At 37.5% G+C, this 8,070-nt stretch overlaps 1 long non-coding RNA gene across 1 annotated transcript; it reads left to right on the top strand.

The window, feature by feature from the left end:
- The first annotated feature begins 2,004 nt into the window (after positions 1 to 2,004).
- On the top strand, positions 2,005 to 6,019 carry LOC127466995 (uncharacterized). The gene is made up of 3 exons (XR_007902929.1): positions 2,005 to 2,101; positions 3,765 to 3,933; positions 5,345 to 6,019. It is a non-coding gene; the product is annotated as an uncharacterized LOC127466995 (long non-coding RNA).
- The last annotated feature ends 2,051 nt before the right edge of the window (positions 6,020 to 8,070 follow it).

The raw sequence follows: 8,070 nt of genomic DNA, 5'->3' as shown, positions 1-8,070 counted from the left end.
CAATAAGCTTGGCTAAGCTGAATGGAAGCTTTCACTGCTCCCTCTATTAATTTCCTGGCCTTTTTTTCTCCCTTTTGTCATTATCTTTTCCTGTACACACCACAAAATACACTTTCAACAAATAGTTATTTTAACAAATAGTCAATAACTCCAGATTTCACTCTTTTACATGGCTGTATCTTCCCATTTACCTGAGAAAAAGAACTTGCACTTCTGGGTCTGAGCATTGGGGTAGGTACAACCATCTACTCACAAATTTTGCTGGAAAGACTGCAACAGCACCTCCCTGGCACATTGACTCATTCTTAAGTGATAAATGAAAGCTAATTTATACCTAAAATTCTTTAATTTTGTTTTCCCAGGCAATAGAAATAATATGCTTCTTGTAAGGAAATCTGATCTATTTCTATTTCTATGCTGTTATAAAAATATAACTTGTTTGCTCTATAAATCTATTATTTTTATGTATTATTTTCACTGAGATAGTGTCAAAAATCTTAGACTAATGCTTCATTGTACAAACTATAGGGGCAAGGCAGCATTTTCAAGGGTAAGGGCTTTTTCATCTGAAATTCAGAAACCAGAGATGGAGACAGAAAAAGAAAACAAAGAAAACAGGATAGCAGTTTAAAAAAATGAACAATATTTAGAAGCAATAGTTCTGCAGCTTCTCCATTCACATACTTTAATTCTTTTTGTAGACATCACAGAATAACTGTGATTTTCAGGACAAACATCACTAAATTTCTACTCTTATGGGAGCTTATGTTAGCAAAGGAGAAAGTGTGAGGAAAAATAAGAAAATACTTCTTTGGAAATCTGTCACTGAATGGCATGTTTTGTCTATAGGAATATACTGGAGCAGGAAGATGTTCTTTATTTGCTGAGTAATCACAAGTGCATATGAAGAGCCTTAAAAATTGAAGCACTCAACTTTGACTTAATGCAAAAGAGTAGGGGAAGTCAAGAGTTAGGAGTACATAATAGGGAAATGGGGAGAAAAATATCCTTGTAGGAACCTTTTGGATGGATGACACCAAAAATTATGGTATTTGTTGAGGCAGAAGAAAACAATGTCTTCAAGTACAAAAAAAAGAGAATTTGGATAGGAGCTGTTGTAGCCAAAGCAGAGGCCTGTGACACCTGTGAATTACAATTGTGTTAATGAGGATGTGGTTACTCTTAGCTTGCCTTTACTTGAGATATAGGTGTGATAATATACTGTAAACAGCAGTTTTTTGTGACAGTGTTATGGCATGGGCAAACAGTGTTCCAGCATTTTTAAAATAAATATATGAGCAAGGTCAGTAATAAGGGGTAAGGAGGGGTTTGTGTGGTTGCACTTAAGAGACACGGGGAAACACATCAACAGGTGTCACACAAGGATCACAGTTTGCCAGATAGAGAAGAAAAATTTAGATAAGCATAAGAGACAGCAAATAGGAAGGACATCCTGCCCATTAAACAAAAAACATGACTAGTAAAACCCAAAATAAGAAAGAGAGCCTTGGGAACAGATGGCATCCCCCATCTACCCCTTCTGGGAGTGGGAAGAGCAGTATAAAACTACATGAACATGCAAAGAAAATTTGGGAAGATATCTACTTTTGTTTTGACTTAATGAAAGAGCTCTCAACCCCACACCTGGGAGACCAAGAACCGGACAGTGAGGGGCTGTGGCCACCAGCACTACACAGCATCATTTCCATGTCAATGTGTAGTCACAGCTAATTAGCAGATGAAGTGTTAATTCTAACGATTTTAGTGAGAAGTACAGTACAAACTTTTAGCACAAAGTTTGTTCTAATGAATGAAACTAGTGAAATTTTCTTTAGAGTTTGAAGCTGATCTGATTTATTAGTCTACTAAAAACTCTCGTGATCTCTAGTTTCTTAGCTGATAAAAACATATACATACAAAAATATATTCAGTTACAACACTGTATTGACTGGATGCATCTTGAGGATTGGAGGATTAAATGCTATATTTGACTTTGCAGGGGCGATAAACAGAAGTTTAGAGTGAAAAAAAAAGAACCCACAAGAATTTTCAAACATGGACTAGTGTTGCTATTAAGGTTAACAAACTACTCTTTTACAAGGTAGGAATCTTAAGAACTATGCAGTATGTTCTGAGTGTCAAGAAAAAAAAGACCCAAGATAGTTCAGACACATTAATAAGATTTTTAAATATTAAGTCATTTTGAATCTATTGTTCCTGGGTTTGATTCAAAGCTTCTGTAGATTTCACTGAATTCTGGACTCAGGTTTCAAGTATCCAGTATCAAAAAAGTTATGTCATTTTTCACAGTAAAGGACCAAGGGATGTGATCAGCTTAGAAGCAGAGGCATGTTATAAAATATAAAGCAAAGAGAGTTCACAGTTTTCAGACTTGATTAATCAAATCTAATTATATAGATGTTTTCATCATAGATCCTAATGTATTTGACTAGATAGAAATATCTCTGCCCACATTAGAAGTCATAATTGAAGACTAAAATACTTTTTCACCAACTAAGAATGGCCAACTATTTCTTAATGTGTTAAAATAGCACAGCAGTACATATGGCTTAGAAATTGAGAAATTTTCACACCAGTAACACTGAATAAATTGTCGCATATAATTCTGCACAACCTGTAACTTATTAAATACTCCAGAAAGCAGGTTTGATTTATTGATTACTTGCTTGCTTCCTTTTTTAACAAATGAGAAAACACCATAATGGGATGAAGGAAATAGGAATCATATTCTTTGGCTGCTTTTTTATACTTGGAAAATTATGTTTCTTTTCCATGTTATTGTATATCTCATCACTGTCTCCTGGTTTATCCAATTACTCCATAAACCCTTATGACAAGAATTTTACTTTTTATTGTGTCTTCTTTTTTATTTTTATTGTTAGTTTTACTTAAGACTCTAAGACTCTGAGGAATGGATCTCAATGTGAGCTCATGGGAACTACTGATTTATGCAATAATTTTTTTCCATAGATATTTGTGTGATCAATTCATGATGAAACAATTTCATGATAAATTGTAATTGAGATTTTTAAAAAAAGACACTGATAGTAGTGATGCACAAAGACAGATTTGCATGCACAAAACCCTACCATGGGGTACAGAGCTGATGATATACACATACTTTAAAACTACCTCTGGAGAAAAACAAAAGTGAGGGAAGGGAAGGTTTGGGAAGGGAAAGTTTGGGAAAGTTTGGGAAGGTTTGGGAAGGTTTGGGAAGGTAAGATTTGGAAAGGGGAGGGGAGGGAAGGGAAGGGAAGGGAAGGGAAGGGAAGGGAAGGGAAGGGAAGGGAAGGGAAGGGAAGGGAAGGGAAGGGAAGGGAAGGGAAGGGAAGGGAAGGGAAGGGAAGGGAAGGGAAGGGAAGGGAAGGGAAGGGAAGGGAAGGGAAGGGAAGGGAAGGGAAGGGAAGGGAAGGGAAGGGAAGGGAAGGGAAGGGAAGGGAAGGGAAGGGAAGGGAAGGGAAGGGAAGGGAAGGGAAGGGAAGGGAAGGGAAGGGAAGGGAAGGGAAGGGAAGGGAAGGGAAGGGAAGGGAAGGGAAGGGAAGGGAAGGGAAGGGAAGGGAAGGGAAGGGAAGGGAAGGGAAGGGAAGCTAGCTGCAAAGAACAGCAGCAGTGTCCTCAGAGAAGCGTCTTCCTCCTAATGTTTTCTCCAGGGACTTGACTGCTAACAATTAAGATGCCTTTATGACTTTTCTTGTCCTGGTTTATGGTGCTGTTAGTGCTGAATGGATTTGCATCATCAGGCACAGGTTTCTCCTGCTCTAGCAGTCGTGTCCCATGAAAATCCAGCACTGGAATGGGATCTGGGCTTGCAGGTGTGAGGCAATGAACAGAACTGTATGAAAGCAGTGCGACAACAGCATGAAACCACAAGGAAATACACTGCCCAAAAACCACTGAAAAACTGCCTCAGTAAGTAAGGAAAGGATTCAAAAGTTGCAAGCAAAAGAGAGGTTGCAGGATTGCAGGTAGAAGACCTTTAGCACCACAAAGATTAGGGCACTTTGAGCCCTGAGCAACAAGAGGAAGACTAGGATTTCACCACAGAGAACTGGGGGACCCCCAGAACTAAAAGTATTGTATTATCCAGTGATTCAGTCACAGAGAATTTCAATAACATACTTAGGAGACACCACCTGATTAATTAATTACCTTGGTTACAGTTGCATTCATTACAGGGAGGGATACAGGGTAACAAACATGGTAACAGCCATGAGCAATGCAAGTATAATGTAGCATTAGAGGTATTTACTGGGGAAGTAAAAATCTATTAATGTCAGGGTGAAAGCTCAGACAAGATATTTTTGGAAAATGTGTGCAAATTCTTTTCAACATGTTTAATAAATACTAATTGAAATGCAGAAAAAAAATTCCTTGGGTAATCAAGTAAATGAAGAGCCTATGTTCCATGAGTAAATGAGAAGATTTTGGCTTGATTACCCTAGTGAAACAAAAGCTAAGAAGGGATGTGATTGCCATCTATAAACGCAGGTTAAAGAGAAAGATACGTGGGAGTGTAGGGAGTGAAGGAAGGCAGAAAAGAGAGAGCTAATGATGAAACAAAACCTTGGCACAATGGCAAACAGAAACAATGTGTTTGGAAATCAGAACAAAATGCCGAAATCTCAGGAGCTGTACCACTTGGGAACAGCCTTTCAGGAAGGATTACAGGGAAAAGAAAATTCATTTTCTGAAATGCCATTATATACTGAGACTTCATGGAACACTGCACTGGCCTCAGTGCCGCAGACAGACCCACAACTCCTTGATTCCTATGACAGGGAAAAGAATGATTTTTACAGTGATGGCTAATGAGATTTCACAGAAATTAGTAATGAAGGAAGGGTTGAGCGATGGATCCCCACAGTAACAGGACAGTTCTTAGGAAAGATGTGTCTGGTGAGAGTTAATGAACTCATTTCTGATGTTATCCTTTGAATTACTTAGGGATGTAATACTTTTAAACTATTGTAAGGAAAGATGTTCGATTTATTTTGGTTTGGATTGTTTGCCTGAATTTCTACCTGTAATTAGAATGGATTACTTTTTATTTCTTTAATCAGATTTTGATGAAAAGGATGAAATAAAAAGTTTTAATGATTTTCTTTGAATGCATTTTTTATTAAAATTACTTTTTAAGATCTTGGTTGTTAAAATACAAAAATTTGTATTTTAATTGTATATTATTTTCTCTATGCCTAACTTGCTGATGCATCATGATAATATTTTAACCATTCTATTCTATTTTATTCTGACATTTGACTTATTGAGAAGATCTATTTGTTATGACCAAGTAACACAGCCTACCTTCTGTTCTTTTTAGGTCACTCTGGTTCTTAACATTGACAAGAACTAAAGGAAACTGGAATTTCAGGTCTGGCTAAAACACTTAGACCATAAGTTATGTCACTATGCAATAATATCTCAAATTTTCCTGCTAAACCACAATTCAGATTAAATAAATAGATAAATAAAGATTCAAATACAAGGCTTGTGAGATGAGAAGGGAGTGACTAAGGTAATGTGTCTTCATTTTGGTTGGGATAGAGTTAATTTATTTCCTAGTAGCTGGAAAAGTGCTGTGTTTTTAGGATAAGAGTGGTGCTGATAACATTGTGATGCTTTGCGTTTTGCTGAGCACTGCTTACGCTCAGTCAACGACTTTTCAGTTTCTCATGCTGCCCTGGCAGAGAGGAGGTTGGGAATGCACAAAAAGATGGGAGGAGACACAGCTAGGACAGGTGATCCAACTGGCCAAAGGAATATCCCAGACCAAATGGCATCAGCTGAACAATAACACTGGGGTGTGTTGACCACAGGGGTGGAAGCCACTGCTCAGGGTTGGGCTGGGCATCAATCAGTAGGTGGTGAGCAATTGCACTGTGCATCATTTAAATCATACTAATATTTTATGGTATGCTTGGCTCTGGCACTGAATAGCAAACCCTATTTGGAGTGACAAACTCTCTTATTAACACTATGGGAAACAGATTGGTGTAGAGAGGAAATGATGTTTCAATTAGTACAGAGTTGCATTTACACAATGTGACTTCATAAATCAAATGTTTCTAACATAAGCAGGTTGTCCTGTCTGTAATACAGCTGGTATAATAAAGCTAATAAAAAATAAATATGAATTTGATGTAACATTTTAAATGGCATAAAATTCCTTACTAAATTATAAACATTCACAGATTCTTTTTCTATAAAGCCAAATATCACAGAAATTTAGTTTTACTGGTAATTTTAAAAAGATTAGACACTTCTTATTTGGAGGTGCAACATCAAACTGTCATTTCATCATGACAAAAATTTTGAATTTATTTCAATTCTGTTTACACACTTCTTAAAGAGTTTTTCTGAATCTCTTTTGCTAGCATATGTGATTATTTTCTCATATTTCTTGGTAAAAATATTTTTATGTGTATTAGATTTAAAATTATATAAGAACATAAAAAACATCCGCTTTTGTTGATGAACAACTTGTTTAATCAAGAATTAGCTATTCTTTGTAGTTTACCTTTCGTATCACAGTATAATAAGTGCTAAGTTTAATTTTCAAACTGTGAACTCAATTTCTGTAAATTCAAATAGAGGTTAAAAATACAATTAAGTGTCAAGTATTTTAACCTTCCTGTACTAATTATGAAAGGAAGTCAAATAATAAAAATATATTCATATTTATTCTTGGGTTTGTCTTCTATTTTCTGCATCAGAACCCTTTACAGACATGTAATAGATAACACACACACCTGTTAGTTCATCAATATATACAGATATGTACAGGTAAAGCATTTCAAGTAAAGCAAATCACGAAACACATGATTGGGTTATAACAGCTGAGATGAGGAATTAATTGAGTTCCTCAGTGATAATGTCTCAGATGTTTCATAATGCCTTGAAGTCTAGTTCTTCCTAACACTGGGAATTAAAAAATTTTGATGACACACCCTTCATTCTTTTCAGCATGGTTTTCCTAGGTATCTTCAGTCCAACTAAACAGGCCAAAGCCTACCCCTTGCAAGTCCAAGGTAGCAGTTCTATCAACCCCGCTCCTTACTTCTCCAGGATTCAACAACTCCATCATTTCATGACCACTGCACCCAAAGACAGGCTCTAACCATCACATCATCCACCATTCCTTCTCTCTTCAGACTCTGTTTTTTTTCTCCCTGATTTCTCTTTGTCTTTTCCAACCTTAATGATTCTATGATTTTATGATATTCCTCAATCTATTCCCTTCTTCCCAGAGCTATATCATGGAGCAGAGGAGTTGCCCTCCCTGGGCACAGTCCTCCAGCTGTGCTCACTGCTGCAGCTCTGCTGTTCCCACTGGAGCTCTGTCTGGGCATCTCTGTCAGTCGTGGTGGCAACAGAGATCAGAGAGGCCATGGCCTTCTGGTGGGTAGATGTCATTGTTTCCTGGTCACACCAGCAGGGTCCCAGTGCTGTCCTAGTGCCCTTCCTGTGCAGATTGCCATGACCTGTTTGACCACCAGGCCACCAACCTGTGGGCACTGGAGCTGGGGGCTCAGCTGCCTTTGCTTCTGACCCTGCCCAAGTTTCCTCAGCTGCTGCCACACGAACTGTGGGCTACTGATGGGTGTCTCCATTCCCTTTCAGGTTCCCCTGGTTCTGGAAACCTCCCTGTGCACCATGTTAATGTGCTCCACTGCCCATTGTGTTGGCACCTGAACTGCTCACCTTGGTGGGTCTTCAGCAAAGAAGCTCTGGGGTGCTCTCTTACCTAAGAAGTAAGATCATTCTGTCTCTTTAAAATAATCAATTTCTTTTTTCTTTTTTTTTTTTCTTTTTTTTTTTTATTTTTTTATTAAATTCTTTTTCTATCAGGAGCTTTTATGGCTACTTTTACATCTTGGATAAACAAGAGTACTTTTTTATATGCTTTCCTTGCTTTTAAGTGGTCTTTGTGCCTAAAATCATTGACAGAACCCTCACAAGGTTGTTCAAAGTTAGATTTCCTACCCAAATAAAAATGGAACCCTAAAGTACCTCTTTTTCTACCCTTTTTTCATTTCATCCATCAGA

This window comes from Manacus candei, unplaced genomic scaffold (assembly GCF_025592945.1).
Source record: "Manacus candei isolate 608988 ecotype Guabito, Panama unplaced genomic scaffold, ASM2559294v1 h1tg000013l, whole genome shotgun sequence".
NCBI lineage: Eukaryota > Metazoa > Chordata > Aves > Passeriformes > Pipridae > Manacus > Manacus candei.
The sequence above is the reverse complement of the archived record's forward strand: the minus strand, read 5'-3'. Positions and strand labels throughout refer to the sequence as shown.